Below are 17330 nucleotides of genomic sequence, written 5' to 3' on the forward strand. Positions count from 1 at the left end.
TGCCTGTAGGTGTCTGTAGGTCTGTATGTGTCTGCTAGATGTCTGGTAGATGTCTGTAGGCGTCTGTAGGCGTCTGTATGTGTCTGTTAGATGTCCGGTAGATGTCTGTAGGTGCCTGTAGATGTCTGTAGGTCTGTAGGTGTCTGGTAGATGTCTGGTAGATGTCTGTAGGTATCTGTAGGTGTCTGTAGGTGTCTGTAGGTGTCTGGTAGATGTCTGTAGGTGCCTGTAGGTGTCTGTAGGTCTGTAGGTGTCTGTAGGTGTCTGGTAGATGTCTGTAGGTGTCTGTAGGTGTCTGGTAGATGTCTGGTAGATGTCTGTAGGTGCCTGTAGGTGTCTGTAGGTCTGTAGGTGTCTGCTAGATGTCTGGTAGATGTGTGTAGGTGCCTGTAGGTGTCTGTAGGTATCTGTAGGTGTCTGTAGGTGTCTGTAGGTGTCTGGTATATGTCTGTAGGTGTCTGGTAGATGACTGTAGGTGTCTGGTAGGTGTCTGTAGGTGTCTGGTAGATGTCTGGTAGATGTGTGTAGGTGTCTTTAGGTGTCTGGTAGATGTCTGTAGGTGTCTGGTAGATGTCTGTAGGTGTCTAGTAGATGTCTGGTAGATGTCTGTAGGTTTCTTTAGGTGCCTGGTAGATGTCTGTAGGTGTCTGGTAGATGTCTGTAGGTGTCTGGTAGATGTCTGGTAGATGTGTGTAGGTGTCTTTAGGTGTCTGGTAGATGTCTGTAGGTGTCTTTAGGTGTCTGGTAGATGTCTGTAGGTGTCTGAGATGTCTGTAGGTCTGTAGGTGTCTAGTTGATGTCTGGTAGATGTCTGTAGGTGTTTGTAGGTGTCTGGTAGATGTCTGTAGGTGTCTGGTAGATGTCTGTAGGTCTGTAGGTGTCTAGTTGATGTCTGGTAGATGTCTGTAGGTGTCTGTAGGTGTCTGGTAGATGTCTGTAGGTGCCTGTAGGTGTCTGTAGGTCTGTAGGTGTCTGCTAGATGTCTGTAGGTATCTGTAGGTGTCTGTAGGTGTCTGGTCGGTGTCTGTAGGTGTCTGGTAGATGTCTGTAGGTGTCTGGTAGATGTCTGTAGGTGTCTGTACATGTCTGTAGGTGTGTGCTAGGTGTCTGCTAGATGTCTATCTATCCTGATATTGCTTGTGTCTTTTATTTTCTTATTAATCTTCTCCCTAGTTCTAGGCAGTATTGTTAGTGGAGTATTGAAGTCTCCAGCTATTGTTGAATTGTCTGTTTCTCTCGTCAGGGACCCTGTTTTGTAGGTGAAGACTTTCTTGAGACCAAAAAGAGCACTCTTGTTATGTTCCTGCTTCCAGGACTTCATTCAGTTTTAGGATTTAAAAATTACACACTAATGGAAAAGCTTAGTTTTATAATGGGGCAGCTCTGGCGCTGATAGAGGTGTTTAGGCCATATTTGCAGGCAAAGAGGAGTGAAGGGTGGTGGCTCATGTATTTTATTATTGTGGCAGCCAGTAGAGTCCAACTGAGGGCAAAGGGCTTTGCCTTACCTGCTGTAAGTCAGTGTTCCACCTCTATGCTTCACTGGCTCTGTAGACATGGACTAATCCAATGCAAACACGTTCCATGGGGAAAATACGCCTTTTTTTTTTTTTTTGAAAATTAGAATAAAATGGAATTTTCTCGTTGTTCCTAAATGTATGGCTCTACTGCCCATTCTGTGTGTGGGCCACGCAGCACACTCCAGGTGCATCTGTCAGACAGAAATTGCTTTTCTGCCCAAACACAGAAACGTGAAATAAACCAATTTGGGCACAAGTAGTATATGCTAGATTTACTCAGTGTCTATCAAGCGTCTTCCTGCACTCGTTGCATTAGGGCGAGTCCGGAGCTGGAACTCGCTGCCTCGGCACCGGTGCACACACAGCTCCCACGTGGACAGTGATGCTGCTTGCTGATTGTTTTGCTAGCAGTATTATGGCCAAACATTGAATTTTTTTCCTTTGCAGCAGTATGTTAAATTTGTTCTAGACATATGTCAATGAGAAAGTGGGGGGCGGGGGGGGGGGGAGGCGGGCAAACACACACATATGTAAAAAGAGAATTCCTCACTGAATACATTTTTAAAAGTCATTTGTCTTTGATTTCTTTATTTCTTTAGCCATTTTGTTATCCTTAACCACATTTCGGTGTTTATCAATGAGCAATGAAATCAGTTCGCCATGCTTTTAACTTCCCTATGAGTGAGATACGGTTTTTCAGAAGAGATTGTACATGTTAAAGACATTTTCCTTCTCTGTCATCTGGGAGCATATGTCATAGGGTTGGTTGTTGGTGGAGGAAGCCAAGAGGTTCTGTATCTTCAGTTTCCCTGAGAAAGGAATTACTGTTTTTGTTGTTTCTTTTTAACTTGTGGCCTCCCTACCTTCTGAGCTTCCCAACCGCCGTCAGCTCACCACTCTCGCACCGTACTGCTGCCAGCATTCTTGGTTTACCAATATGAAGTAAACAGACAGTCTTGCTAATTTGAGCCCAATTGGAACCTTAACACTATAATGAAGAACTAATTTGAAAGCAGACAGACATATCTCACAAAATTAGAGCCAACTTTTAAATGCTCTTCAGGAATTGAGAGTCAGAATGGTGTTCTGCAGGAGTGGGATGCTGACACCCAGAGGAGTTGAAAGCGGCGAGCAGAGCCCTCATGGGGCCTTTGGATGACGCAGTCTGACGGGGTTGCACCCAGGCTGCTCTCAGTGTGGGGATGACGGTGCACCCAGAGGACAGGTTGTGGTTGCAATGCTCTTGATAGGTTTTGACAAATTGAACAGTGGTAAAGCTGCTTGGAAGTTAGCCACGTCCTTACCATGATTTATGTCAATGAACTGGGAATCACTGGTTAATTTTGTCGTCCTTACAGTTTTATGGTAACTGCTGTTGTTGTGCATTTAGCCATGTGTGGCGTCAGCTCAGCGGGACACATTTGATGTTGTCGGCTACCTTTTGACATCATAATAGATTTCAGTGGCCAGTCTTTCCCGACAGAAGAAGATGAGGAGAGTGGTACGGAGTGTTTGGGTCACGCCAGACACAGAGTGTACGTTGGCCTTTCTGAGATTGAAGAGCTCCGACGGCAAAGTGGGGAGTGAGGCCCTGTTGACTGTTGTCTCTCTTCTCACTTGCCCTGACCCCACCTGGCATCATGTTCCACGCAGGCGGCTTTCCCCTGGGACGGAAGTGAGCCTGTCCTTTGGGTAGCACGTCACATGAGGACCTGGTGGACCCTTCTGATTGGCACGCCCTCCGGCTCTGAGGCACCTGGGTGCCCTCTTGTTGGCGCTGGAGCACGGGTCCCAGAGTCCTGTATTTTTCCTCAGCATGCTTTAGCATTGATTACATTATTTCACAGAAAATATTGATATTCTCCCTGGTGGTTAAAGACCCTGTGGGGAGGGAATTTTGTAGTTAGGGTGTTTCTTTCCTCCCTCCCTTTTTTCTACTTTATTCAAAATGCCACCTTAATAATGGTCCTCTTCAATAGCTGTTATGCTTGACCTGCCAATGAGGGAAGGATATTAGTGGACACCCCTGCCTTTTTGTACATTTGTTCTTTGAGGTTCTTTATTCTTACCTTTAAATTATTTATTTTTAGGCCCTCCGTTCTGTGTGTAACATTTTGTAGATCCCATTTTGACCTGTCAACGTCTTGCCTCCCATTTCTCTAGGTCATTTGCTCTGCTTGAAAGCATGTTATGACTCCACTGGCCAAGCTTTCATCGTTCCATTTCATACACCTCCTTCAAGTCTCTTCAGAGGAGCTTCCTCCTCGCACTTCCGGTGAGCTTGACAGTAGGACGGGGTGAGGTGTTTGGCCGAAGGGTCCCCAGTTCCTGCTCCTCCATGGACTTCGGTCCTGTGTCTTAGGTGCCTTGTTTGGAGTTTCCATTTGGCAGGGACTCTGCTACTTTATGTTGCCGTAGCCTTGCCTTCTCTCGTCTAACAAATGTTAACAGTGATTAAAATGATCAGTTATCAATCCGTAGCCAGGAAGAGTTTATTAAACTTTTCTAGCACAGCTACATTGCCCTTGAGAGGAAAGTTTCTTGTATCACAGAATAGCACTTTTAAATCAGATCCATGGACTTCTTGGGCTCCTGCTACTTAATGCTGTAAAAGGGTTTTACATTATCCATCTCCCATCTGGAAAGTGTGTATGCCCTTTGTCATGGCTTTAAGAAATAGCCAATATTTGTGTATTTGAGATAAATTCTAATAAATGTAGTTGTGTAATGTATTTGGGGGGATAAGCATTCATAACAACCATTCAAGTCAAGAAACCAAACTTGCCAGCCCCTCAGGTGCCATATCCCACTTCCAGTGCCTTCCAGAGGTAACCAGGACTTTCATAGTAATCATTTCACTTGATTGTTTTATTAGGTACTTGTGCATCCATAGACACCGTAATTTAGTACTGCCCATTTTATAGAGGTTGGCGTGTCTTATGAGTTTCCTAATGTGCAAGTTTCTCTCTCTTCCCTTCTTCTCTTGAGCGGTAGCTTCCCAGAGCCCGTCCCCTGCCTCTCACGTCTTCTCCGTTCCTGCACCTTGGCGGCTGGGCTCAGAGGCTCACGTTCGACCCCTTGGCAGGACTCTAAGTGATGGTGTGTTCTTTTAGTCAGGAGGGGCATACTCCCTTATTCTTTCTTTTTGTAGTGTTAACAGTCATTAATGCTCGCTGCCTAGATCCAGTAATTCACTGGGAGTTGCAAAATGGTGATATTCTAATTCTGTTGTATTAGCTGGAATACTTTTGTAATTGTCATCTGTTCTTTGGTTACTCGGTGAAACTCTTTATGTAGAAATAAAGGATAGCCGGGCCGGCATGGCTCAGTGGTTGAGTGTTGACCTATGAACCAGGAGGTCACAGTTTGATTCCCAGTCAGGGCACATGCCTGGGTTGCAGGCTTGATCCTCAGTGAGGCAACAGATCAATGATTCTCACTCATCATTGATGTTTCTCTCTCTCTCTCTCCCTTCCTCTCTGAAATCCATAACAATTTATTTTAGAAAAAGGAAAAAGTTTGGCTCAGTGGATAGAGGGTCAACCTGAGGACTGAAGGGTCCCTGGCTTGATTCAGGTTAAGGGCATGTACCTTGGTTGCAGGCTCGATCCCTGGCCCTGGTTGAGGTGTGTGCAGAGGCAAGCAATCAATGTGTCTCTCTCACATTGATGTTTCTCTCTCTGTGTCTCTCCCCCTCCCTTCCATTCTCTCTGAAAATCAAATCAGTGGAAAAATATCCTCAGGTGAGGATTAACAAAGAAAAAGAAATAGAGGACAAATGCCTGGTTCTTTCCAACTGTCCACATTTTTTAAAGCTAATGAATTGGTTATATGTCACCCTCTGAAAGCAACCAGTACATCTATGTATATAAAAGCCTAAGCCACCAGAATGACCAGTTGCTATGACGCACACTGACCACCAGGGGGCAGACGCTTAATGCAGGAGCTACTCCCTGGTGGTCAGTGCGCTCCCACAGTGAACCTCCCCAGCCGGCCAACCTCCTGCTATCCCTCCCCCCAGCTGGCAGGCCCCCGGGATAGGACAGGGAACTGGGGATGGGTGGTGGTGGTTGTGGCCCCTTTCCCAGGGGGGTAGAGGGCTGACTCTCTGCTTTGGGCCGGCGACCAACCTCCCATTCCCTGTCCCTCCCCCCACCCAGCAGGCCCCAATCCGCCCCCCGCCTGGCCACTGTGGTGGTGGTGTGGCAGTGAGGGAAGGAGGGGTAGGGCAGGGAGCTGTGTGGTGGGGGGTGCTGATGATGGTGGCATCAGCATTCGGCGTACGTTCCTTCTGTGCCCGGTCCGGCGACCATTGCCCCCTCTCCGGCCTGGCCCCGATCGGCCCTGATCACTGGCCAGGTGTAGGGACCCCACCTGTGCACGAATTTTGTGCACTGCGCCTCTAGTTTTAATATATTTCCAAATCATGAATTTAAATGTTAGTTGGTTTTAATCCATGGAATTTCTTATTTTTAATTGAAGATCAAATTATCCATCTGATCATGGAACTTCTTTTTTTTAAAATATATTTTATTGATTTCTTACAAAGAGGAAGGGAGAGGAATAGAGAGTTAGAAACATTGATGAGAGAGAAACATCGATCAGCTGCCTGCTGCACACTCCCCACTGGGTATGTGCCTGCAACCAAGGTACATGCCCTTGACCGGAATCGAACCTGGAACCCTTGAGTCCGCAGGCTGATGCTCTGTCCATTGAGCCAAACTGGTTAGGGCTGATCATGGAACTTCTTTACATTGACTCCTTATCCTCCTGAGATGATCCCACTAGTCTTTGTCGCTTCTTGGCTTACTGCTGGGACAAGATGTTTCAGACTCACCTTATATTTCTTGCCTGAGAATTGAAATTGGCCATTTTGCTTCTTTTAGTGGAAATTTGTGTTTCAAGACAATTATCTCAGTGCTAACAATGCTCATTGTTGCTGAATTGGTCATTGTGTCTAGGTCTCATGAATTCATACTATTTCCACTTCATATTCAGGAGTAGAGGGCTTTTACCAGCTTATGTAATACACTAGAAGCCTGGTGCACAAAATTCATGCATGGTGGGGGAAAAGTGGTCCCTCAGCCCAGCCTGCACCCTCTCACAATCTGGGACCGCTCGGGGGATGTCCGACTGCCGGTTTGCTGGCAGTCAGACATCTCTCTCTCAATCGGGGACAGCTAGCTCCTAACAGCTTGCCTGCCTGCCTGCCTGATTGTCCCTAACTGCCTCTGCCTGCCTGCCTGCCTGATCTCCCCTAACACCTCTCCCTGCCTGCCTGATTGCCCCTAACTGCTTGCCTGCCTGCCTGATTGCCCCTAGCCGTTTCTGTCTTGCCCCCCACACCCGGGACCCAGGCTTCCTTCCTTTAGCCAGTCTCAGGCAACTGGGACCCGAACTTCCCTCCCTATGGCTGGCCGAAGGCACCCGGGACCCGGGCTGTCTTTGCCAGGGCCGGTCACGGGTACCCGGGACTCCAGGCGGCTTCGCCCGGGCCCAGCTTTGTCAGGAAGAACATCTAAATGATGTCTGGAAGACATCTGGTCTATCCGGTCTAATTAGCATATTACCCTTCTATTAGTATAGATATTTGTCTCCATTGTTCCCTGCTCGAGAATCCTGGTTCTCAGGAGTATAGGGATGACAGACTTAGAGCATGTAATTACTAATTTGCTTATTGTTCCATCTGATACGTGCAACAGTTGCAGAATAACAATGCTCATACGACAGTCTCCAGTTATGATTACCCAGAACATACTATTCCTAATCTCTGTTATTTTTAATGGCTTATTATGTCTGTCTTTTTAGTGCAAATAGCCGTTTGTGGTATACTTTCCCGTTAATCCTGTTCTAATCTTAGTTCTATAGGTAAGTTTTTTCCGTGCTCTCAAAAACAATCTCTCACACCGACTCCTTATTAGACCAGGCATCACCTTCCCCAGGTTCCACCGCTGTTGTCAACAGGCTCATCGCACTTTTCGTTTAGTCCTTATTACAGCTCGGGCGGGTCTCTTTCCCAGCTCCCTCAGCGGCCCTGTGTTTTCCCTCGGCTTCTTTACAACAGAGGCTGCTGCTCTGTACGATTTCTGGTCAGTGTTGGCTATTTTTTTTTCTTAATGACAGAGAGATTGGGGGATGGAGGGGGCGGGGAGAGAGAAACTGAGATTGGGCACAGGCCCAACCCCCGATCAGGGATCGCACCCACAATCCAGGCATGTGCCCTGACCGGGAATTGAACCTGCCACTCCTTAGTGTATGGGATGATGCTCCAACCAACCGAGCCACACTGGCCAGGGCAGTCAGCGTTAGCTTTTCCGCACTTGTTCGTACTTTGTTGTTTGAGGTCATGCCTGTTACCACTTTTGTTGTAAATATGTCCATGGGTTTTCGGTTTTAGCCTTAGGCAGTTCTGTTTTTATGTGAGGATTTGGGAAGATTCAAAAACTCTGCCTTTACCTCTACCTCTATTTTCTTAATATCTCGATTTATTTAAATTTAAAAATCAAACACTTCTCCCAAGTCCTTCACCTCCTGCTGTGGCAACCATCAGTGTGTTCTCTGTATCTATGAGCTTGGTTTTGTTGTTGTTGTTTTAGATTCCACATTTAAGAGAAACATGCAATATTTGCCTTTCTTAGCCTGACTTATTTCGTTTACTATAATGCCCTTGAGTTCCATTCGTGTTGTCACAAATGACAAGATTTTAGTTTTTGATGGCTGAATAATATTTTGTATATATTTGTATACTGCAATTTCTTTACTCATTCATCCAGTGATGGACACTTGGTTGCTTCTATGTCTTGGCTGTTGTAAATAATCCAGAATATATCTTTTCAAATGAGTGTTTTCATTTTCTTCAGATAAATACATATGGTAGTTCTACTGTTTACTTTTTGAGAAACTCCATGCTGTTTTTTGTAGTGACTGCACCAGTTTACACTCCCACCAACTATGCACAAAAGTTCCCTTTTCTCCACATCCTCAGTAACATTTGTCATTTCTTGCTTTTTAAAAAATATATATATTAGCCATTCTAACAGGTGTGAGGTGATATTGTGATTTTAATTTGCATTTCCCTGTTGATATATGATGTAGAGCATCTTTTTTATGTGGCTTTTGGCCACCTGTATATTTTTTTGGGAGAATGTCTGTTCAGATCTTCTGCCTGATTTAATTGAATTTTTTTTGTTTTGTTTTGTTCTTGAGATGTATGAGTTATTTATATATTTTAGATAGTAGTTCTTTCTCAGATACATAATTTGCAACTATATCCTCTCTTTCTGTCGGTTGCCATTTATTGAAGAGGCTGTTCTTTTCCCAGTGTATATGCTTGGGTCCTTTGTCATAAAATAAATACATATGAGTGCATTTATTTCTGAGCTATCTTTTCAGTACCATTGATTTAGGTATCTGTTTTTATGCCAGTACCATATTGTTTTAATTACCATAATAATTAGATGTGTAATATAGTTTGAAATAAGGGAGTATGATGCCTTTAGCTTTGGTATTCATAGTCTTATATGGTTCCATGCCAATTTTCTATAATTTCTCTGAAAAATGCCCTTGGATTCTTGATAGTACACTGAATGTGTATATTGCTTTGGGTGATATGGACATTTTAACAATATTATTTCAATCCATGAACGTGGAATATTTTTCTGTTATTTGTGTCTTCAGTTCTTTCATCAATATATTTTAATATTCAGTATATAGGTCTTTTACTTCCTGGAAAATTTAATCCTAGGTATTTTATTCTTTTTGATGCAACTGTCAATGGTATTTTTTTTATTTTCTTTCTTTTTTAAATCCTCACCTGAGGATATGTTTTTATTGATTTTTTAGAGAGAAAGGAAGGGAGAGAAAGAAAAACATCGATCAATCATTTGCTTCCTGTACGCACCCCAACTAGAGATTGAACCGCAACCTAGGCATGTGCCCTGACAGGGAACCAACCCCGAAAGCTTTTGGTGTATGGGACATGCTCCAACCAATTGAGCTTCAAGCCAGGGCTGGGATTGTTTTCTTAGTTTCTCTTCCTAATAGTTCATTATCAGTATATGCGAATGCAACAGATATTTGTGTATAAATTTTGTATCCTGCAACTTTACTGAATTTCTTTATTAGTTCCAACAGTTTTTGGATGGAGTCTTTAGGGTTTTCTATATATAATATCATGTAATTTGAAAATAGCAACAGTTTTACTTCTTTCCTTCCAATTTGGATGGCTTTTATTTCTTTCTCTGGTCTAATTGTTCTCGCTGGGACTTCCAATATTAACTATAATAATAAAAGCATAATTTGCTAATTAGACCAGACAGCCAGACAACCTTCCAGACGTCATTCTGGACATCCTTCTGGACAAAGCCACCACGGTGGGGGCCGAGGCAGAGGCAGTTAGGGGCGATCAGTCAGGCAGGCGAGTGGTTAGGGGTGATCAGGCAGGCAGGCAGGCAGGCAGGTGAGCTGTTAGGAGCTATCGGTCCTGGATTGCGAGAGGGTGCAGGCTGGGCTGAGCGACGCCCCCCCCCCCCCATGAATTTCATGCACTGGGCCTCTAGTGTTGAATACAAGTGGTAAGAGTGCGCCTCTTTGATTTGTTCTTTGTCTTACAGGAAAAACCTTCAGCTTTTCTCTGTTGGGTCTGGTGTTGGCTGTGGCCTTGTCATGTATGGCCTTTATTATGTTGAGGTCTGTTCCCTCTATACCAACTTTGTTGAGAGGTTTTGTTTTATGTGTTGTTGTTTGTTTCAATTATAAAAGGATGTTGAAAAATGACCCACTCAGACAAATGCCTTAAATGAAAACAAGTAAATGGCTACAGGAAGATAAAGACAGATAGTCCCTTAAAAAATATGAAGGGCTGTTGACTTTGTCAGGTGCTTTTCCGTGTCTCATGATGATCATGTGATTTTATCCTCATTGCTCACCTGGTGCAGCACATTGACGGAGTATAGCCACTGCACCACCTTTGCATCCCTGGAATAAACCCCACTTCGTCGTGATGCAGACCCTTTGAATGTACTGTTGAATTCAGATTGTTAATACTTGGTTGAGGATTTTTGCATCTTTGTTCATCAGGGATATTCGCCTGTAGTTTTGGTTTTTTGTGGCATCCTCGTCTGCGTTAGGCATCAGGATAATACTGGCGTCATCCAATAAATTAGAGAGAGTGCCCTCCTCTTCTGTTTCTGGAAGAATTTGAGAAAGATTGCTCTTCATTCCTTTCTGAGTGTATGATAGAATTCACCAGTAAATCTGTCTGGTCCTACCCTTTTGTTTGTTGGGAGGTTTTTGATTACTGATTGAATCTCCTTACAAGTAATCGGTCTGTGGAGCTTTCTATTTCATCATGACTCAGTCTTGGTGAAATCTAGGTTTCCAGGAATTTATGCACTTCTCAGTTGTCCAGTTTGTTAGCATGTAATTGATCCAGAGTAGTCTCTTATGATCCTTTCTGTGTCTATGGTATCAGTTGTAAAATCTCCTTTCTCATTGCTTATTTTCTTTATTTGAGTTTTCTTTTTTTCTTGGCATGTCTAACTATATAAATTTGTCAATTTTGTATATCTTTTCTAAGAACCAGCTCTTAGTTTCATTAATATTTTTATTGTCTTTTTAATCCCTTTTATTTATTTCTGCTCTAATTTTTTTTTTTTGTTAATCCTCACTGGAGGATATTTTTCCATTGATTTTTGAAAAAGTAGAAGGGAAGGGGAGAGACAGAGAAACATTTTTCATTTTTCAAAATAAAGGAGAAAAAGAGACATATCAATTGGTTGCCTCTTGCACATGCCCCAATCGGGGCTGGGATGGAACCTGCAATAGAGGTACGTGCCCTTGACCTGAATCGAAACCGGACACTTCAGTCCGTGGCCTGACACTATCCACTGAGCAAACTGGCTAGGGTTCGGCTCTGATCTTTATTGTTTCCTTCCTTCTACTACATTTAGGCTCCTTTGTTCTTCTTTTTCTAGTTCCGTAAGGTTTAAAGTTAGGTCATTTATTTAAGATTTTCTTGTGTCTTAGGTAGGCATCTATTGCCATGATCTTTTCTCTTAGAACTGCTTTCGCTGCATCCATAAATTTGTGTGTGTTACATTTTATTTGCCTCAAAATACTTTTTATTGCTCTTTTGATTTCTTTTTTGACCCATTAATTGTTCAGTAACATGTTGCTTAATCTTCAGATATTAGTGACTTTTCCAGTTTTCTTCCCTCCCCATCCCCCCACCTGCAAAAATAATCCCACACTTTTTTAATTTATATAGAGTCCTAACCATTTCTGGGCCAGGAGGAATGGGAGCGGTCCCTTTTTCAGTCCAGGAGCCTCCATAATGTTGGTCTGTTGTTACCAAGCACACAGGCAAGTGCAGAATGGATTTGGTAAACCGACGGCAATGTTCAGTGTCTCCGCTGCAGCAGCAAGGTGAGCGTCATCTCTGCTTCTGTAAGGATCCTGGATCTAGGAATTTCAATAGTTACTTCTCCAACTTCAACTTCTGAAGGTTTGAAATCAATTAATAGAACGGTAGACAGGCATGTAATTGCAATTTCCTCTGTCTGTTCAAATGCCCAAGCAAATTTCTTCTTCACTTTTTTTTCCTCAAGAAAGTTGATTGACTCGGTTTGTTTAACTCCTGCTGCAGTGGCTTTAAACCCACAGTAGTGACCTGCAGGGTCACACCTGCACACCTGAGGCCTTATTCTGCATCTGTCCCCAGTAACATCAGACAGCCACCCGGAGGCCTCATTCCAGCTCTCGGTGTGTAGACCTGGGACATAGCAGCAGTTCTTTTACTCAGCATGTCCACAGGAGTCTCACAGCCATGCCTCACAGCACGCCCTCTGTACCTGGGGTCTGCTGTCAGCTGTCATTCCTGTCATTACGGCCAATGTTTTTGGCTCCCGAATAGGGGAGTTATGAATAAGAGAGTCGCTGTGCTAGAATCCAATGATTTGTCGGCTATCTTCTGTGTGACAGTACTGCACTGTCTTTCCCTCTGACAATTACTGGTACTCATGTACGGCATCCTGGTCAGTAGCCTAAAAGCATATTCTACTTGGCAGAGCTGACCCTCCAGGAAAAACGATAAAGCGGTGGTCACAGCCAGCCTGCGACCATGGGACATGTTAGTGCACCACTACTTCAGGCATGGTTTCTGGGCCCTAGCTCCCATAGCAGGTGCACCCAGTTTTCTTTGTGCAAAGAAAGAAAAGTTTTATACCATAGTGGTCTGAAAATATGCTAAATATGATTGCAATTCTTGTAAATTTATTTAGACTTGTTCTGTGGCCTAAATTATGATCTGTTTTGGAAAATGTCCCATGTGCATTTGAGAAGATTGTGTCCTCTGTGGCTGTTGGATGGAATCCTCTAGCGTGTCATTTCAGGTCGATGCTTCCTTATTGATTTTCTGTCTGATGATCTATCCCTTGCTGTAAGGTGGGTGTTAAAGTCCCCTAGTGTTTATTAATGCTGTCTATTTCTCCCTTTAGGGCTGCTAATATTTGCTTTATATACTTAGGTGCTCCTATGTTGGGTGCATAAACATTATATCTCCTTTTGTAATTGACACTTTTTATTATTGTGTAACACTTTTCTTTGTCCTTTACTACAGTCTTTGTTTTAAAGTTTATTTTGTCTGATATAAATATAGCTACTCTGGCTTTCTTTTGGTTTCCACTTGCATGAGATACCTTTTCCGTCCTTCACTTTCAGTATCTGTGTGTCCTTACATCTAAATTGAGTCTCTCGTAGGCAGCATATAGATGGGTTTTGTTTTTCTTCCCATTCAGCCACCCTGTCTTTTGGTAGGCAAGTTTAATCCATTTACATGTAAAGAAATTATTGATAGTTATGTGCTGTGGTCATTTGTTGTGACAGTAATAGGGCTAGACTTTGTGAAAGGAGAGATCAGTATCTGGCTGGATCATTTATTCCAACTGTTTCAACCATCACCACCAAGTGGGTTGCTGAGGTCACATTCTAGCTGATGCTCCTTGGCCACAGGTGAGGTAATTGGGCACCGAAATGAGCCGCGTTGGCCGTTCCAAACTGTCAGAGTCTCCTGGCAAAATGGAAGCTGCTGTCATAGCAGTGGACAGCGGTGACATTTCCTCCTCTCACACCCTCCCCGCCCCATGGCAACTGTGTGGAATACAAGCTTTACCCGGAATTCTGCCAGAGGGACAGAGCGGTATTGGAAGCAAGCCCAGAGAAGCCTGCAGCTTGTTGGTGTGAGGCCTGAAGTCCCTCTCCGCTGCACACATACTCCAGCAGGTATCTCATATGGAAGGTTTACTTTGAGGAGAAAATAACACTATTTTGATGGCAGACTTGACCAACTTTCTAGTTGAAATGTGACAGGGTTCTTTCCTAGTACCACTGAGCTCCAGGCCTGCAGCAGTTCTCAAGGCCTGAGGCTCTTAGGTATTGACGCACAATCTTTTCAGCTGTCATTTGTCTTGAATCTTCTTATTTCACCAATGAAAAATAATTGTGGACCTTCCTAGTGCTGGTGAGTGGACTTTCTGACGCAGTTTTAAATACCAGTATTTGAGGCACTTGCATGGCCTTCTCTCATGTACAGAAGGATGGGAGGAGGTCCTGGGAGGACATTTCTTATTGCATCTTGGTCATAAAAATATAAACATATGTGCAGCTGATTTGAAAGAGCTAATTATAATGAACAAAAGAGTGAGAGCTAGGTTAGAGGTACTTTGAGATGCCTGTGTAATGTGTTATCAGTAAACACACTCATGCATACACACTCATGTCTCATAGAATTGAACTGCTCTTTCTAGGAAGTCAGTTGCTCTGCTTATAACTTTGAGAAATTGATTGGTGGTCAGATTTCATAGTCTGTGGGTACATATTTAAACACTACAGGCCTGGTGCACGAAAATTCATGCACTCAGGGGAGTTCCTGAGCCTGGCCTGCACCCTCTTGCGGTGCAGGACCCTCAGGGATGTCCACCTGCCAGCTTAGGCCCGCTACCGGGATCAGGCCTAAACTGGCAGTCAGACAGCCCTCTGGCAGCCTGGGAGCCCTTGGGGGACGTCTGACTAATGGCTTAGGCCCGCTCCCGGGGGGGGGGGGCGGAGAGGGGGGGTGGGCCTAAGCTGTCAGTCAGACGTCCTTAGCGCTGCCGCGGAGGCCGGGTAGGCTCCCACCACCGCTGCTGCGCTGGCCAGCCATGAGCCAGCTTCTGGCTGAGCATCACTCCCCCTGTGGGACCACACTGACCACCAGGGGGCAACTCCTGCATTGAGCGTCTGCCCCCTGGTGGTCAGTGCACATCATAGCAACCGGTCATTCTGCCATAGGGTCAATTTGCTTATTACCCTTTTATTATATAGGACTAGTGACCCAGTGCACAAAATTCCTGCACATTAAAAGGGAATTAATTAGAGGAAATATTTTAATATTGCTATTTGCCCTTTCTCTATAATAGAAGTGTCAGAGATGAAAGAAAATTAGTAAAATGTAAATGAAAATCTTCCTCCTGTCAGAGTCTGGGGCGTGCCACAGGAACCAGAGTCAAGTCCCCACCCATGTGTGCCTCGAAATCATGTGAGACCCAGACCCGGCTGGCCCCTCCCCCATTGGGCTAGATCCAGCCTCACCCCGTCAAGCCCTGCTGGGTGGGGAGGTGCGGCCTCAGGTCCCCCAGCCCAGTGCACATCATAGCAACCAGTTGACCAGTCGCTCAGTTGTTCAGTCGCTTAGGCTTTTATATATATAGATGGTTCAGTTCTGTGGCAGCTGGGAGATCTGGTTCATCCCAAGAGTCAGCCGCCTCTCTCTGTGAGTGACAGCACGGCTTCCTCCCTCCCTGTCAGCGGTCCCCGCGTTGATTTTTGAGAGCCCTCCCTTCACAGCATTCCTGAGGCCCTCCTTTGTTTTCTCACCTCTGGTTTGGCTTTTCCTCTTTTCTCCAGCGTGGCCCTGTTGTCTCTAACTTTGGGAGACAGTGTAGCATGGTGGTTGGGACATTGGCTTCTAGCGTTACAGTGGACTCCAGTCTGTGATAGGCCATTTGTTATCTGGATGACTGGGACCTACTTATCTTGCTGGACCTTACTTTCCTCGTTGTTAAGTGGAAACAAGAACAGTGTAGTGCTGTGCCTCGTACACAGGAGGTGTTGCTTTCTAATGATCCCTTCTCTTCCTACTGCTGCTCTTACGGGTTTGGTTTATCGCCTCTTCCCACCTCCTTCTGTAGGTTCCTCCAGGTTTAGAACTCCTCCGGGCCCTCCTATACCCGACAGCCTAGCACAGCCCATCTTTCCAAACTCCCACAGCCTGTGTTTTCTTCCTCCCAACGTCAGTAGGTTTAGGGATTTGCTTAAAGTGTATCCTAACATTTACCCGCCTAAGACATGCAACTAGTGAGCATGACCAGAAAGCCTTTCTAGCTTCCGTTGCATTTTGCTAGACAAACTGGGATCGTGTGCCCAATACCTGACCCCAAACTCTCCCTCCCTTCCTCCCATTCCATTTTTACAAACGCATTCTCCCTCCTGAGGAACTGCCATGGGTCTTGTGTGGGGCACCAGACACCATCCACTCTGCCACCACAGTCATTATTAAAGAACTAGAGGCCTGGTGCATGAAATTTGTGCATTGGGGAGGAGGGCGTCCCTCAGCCCGGCCTGCACCCTCTCGCAGTCTGGGAGCCCTTGGGGAATGTCCAGGTGATGGTTTAGGCCCGCTCCCCGGACATCCTTAAGCTGTCAGTTGGACATCCTTAGCGCTGCTGCAGAGGCAGGAGAGGCTGCCGCCACCGCAGCTGCGCTCGCCAGTCATGACCCCAGCTTCTGGCTGAGTGGTGCTCCCCCTGTGGGAGCACACTGACCACCAGGGGGCAGCTCCTCTCCTGCGTTGAGCATCTGCCCCCCTGGTGGTCAGTGCACGTCATAGCGATCTGTTGTTCTGCCTTTTGGTCGAATCGAGTAATACTGCCTCTTAGAAGAGTATTTCTGTTTTGAATTCACCGAGTATAACATGCCATATTTTGTCTTTAAGTGTTAAAATCCACTTGGTATCTGATACACAAAGAATTTATTTATCAGGTGGTCTCATCTCCATTCAAACCCCACACAAATGTTTCATAAGAAATAACGCATTTTGTAGGAAATGTCTTTATATGCACTTGGTGTAACGGTTGCTTTAGGTCCTAGGCGAATGTTGCTGGTCAAAGTTAACTTAGACCGAAACTGGAGGGCAGAACTGTCGTAGGAACTAAGAGAGCTTCTTTCTTGTTTTCTGATGTTCAGGGTTTGAAGCCATGGGACGGCAGCCTCAGGACTGTTGTGTTTGGCCTGCATAGCATTTTAAAATAATGTGTGTCAGGTGCCAGCATTTAAATCTGAGGAGATTACACCTAACACAGTTTCTGAAATTATTTTGTGAAAATTTGCAGCTACACTGGGTTCACATTCCCCAGTGGCTGGAGCCAGACAGTGGCTGCCTCCTTCAGCATGGCCTGGCGATGCCCTCCCCTGGGCGCTATGCTCCCCCTGCACCCTCTGCGCGGATAGGCCTTGGGCTGTGCCCCCTGCGCCCTCTGTGCGCCCCCTGCGCCTTCTGCGCGGACAGGCCTTGGGCTGTGTGCCCCCTGCGCCCTCTGTGCGCCCCCTGCGCCTTCTGCGCGGACAGGCCTTGGGCTGTGTGCCCCCTGCGCCCTCTGTGCGCCCCCTGCGCCCTCTGCGCGGACAGGCCTTGGGCTGTACCCCCTGCGCCCTCTGTGCGCCCCCTGCGCCCTCTGCCTGGACAGGCCTTGGGCTGTGCCCCCTGCGCCCTCTGCAC

The 17330-nt window shown here is 45.5% G+C and overlaps 1 protein-coding gene across 2 annotated transcripts in view; it reads left to right on the plus strand.

The window, feature by feature from the left end:
• The window catches only part of FOXP1 (forkhead box P1), a 554371-nt gene that overhangs the window by 219602 nt on the left and 317439 nt on the right, over positions 1-17330 (plus strand). The window contains exon 2 of one of the 2 annotated variants that reach the window (XM_081106427.1): positions 3683-3794. The exons of the other annotated variant lie outside the window; for it this stretch is intronic. The gene's annotated coding sequence lies outside the window, so the exon portion shown is untranslated. The remainder of the gene's footprint in view (positions 1-3682; positions 3795-17330) is intronic. 2 annotated transcript variants of the gene reach the window in all.

This window comes from Myotis nattereri (assembly GCF_964212035.1).
Source record: "Myotis nattereri genome assembly, chromosome: 14".
Classification (NCBI taxonomy): domain Eukaryota; kingdom Metazoa; phylum Chordata; class Mammalia; order Chiroptera; family Vespertilionidae; genus Myotis; species Myotis nattereri.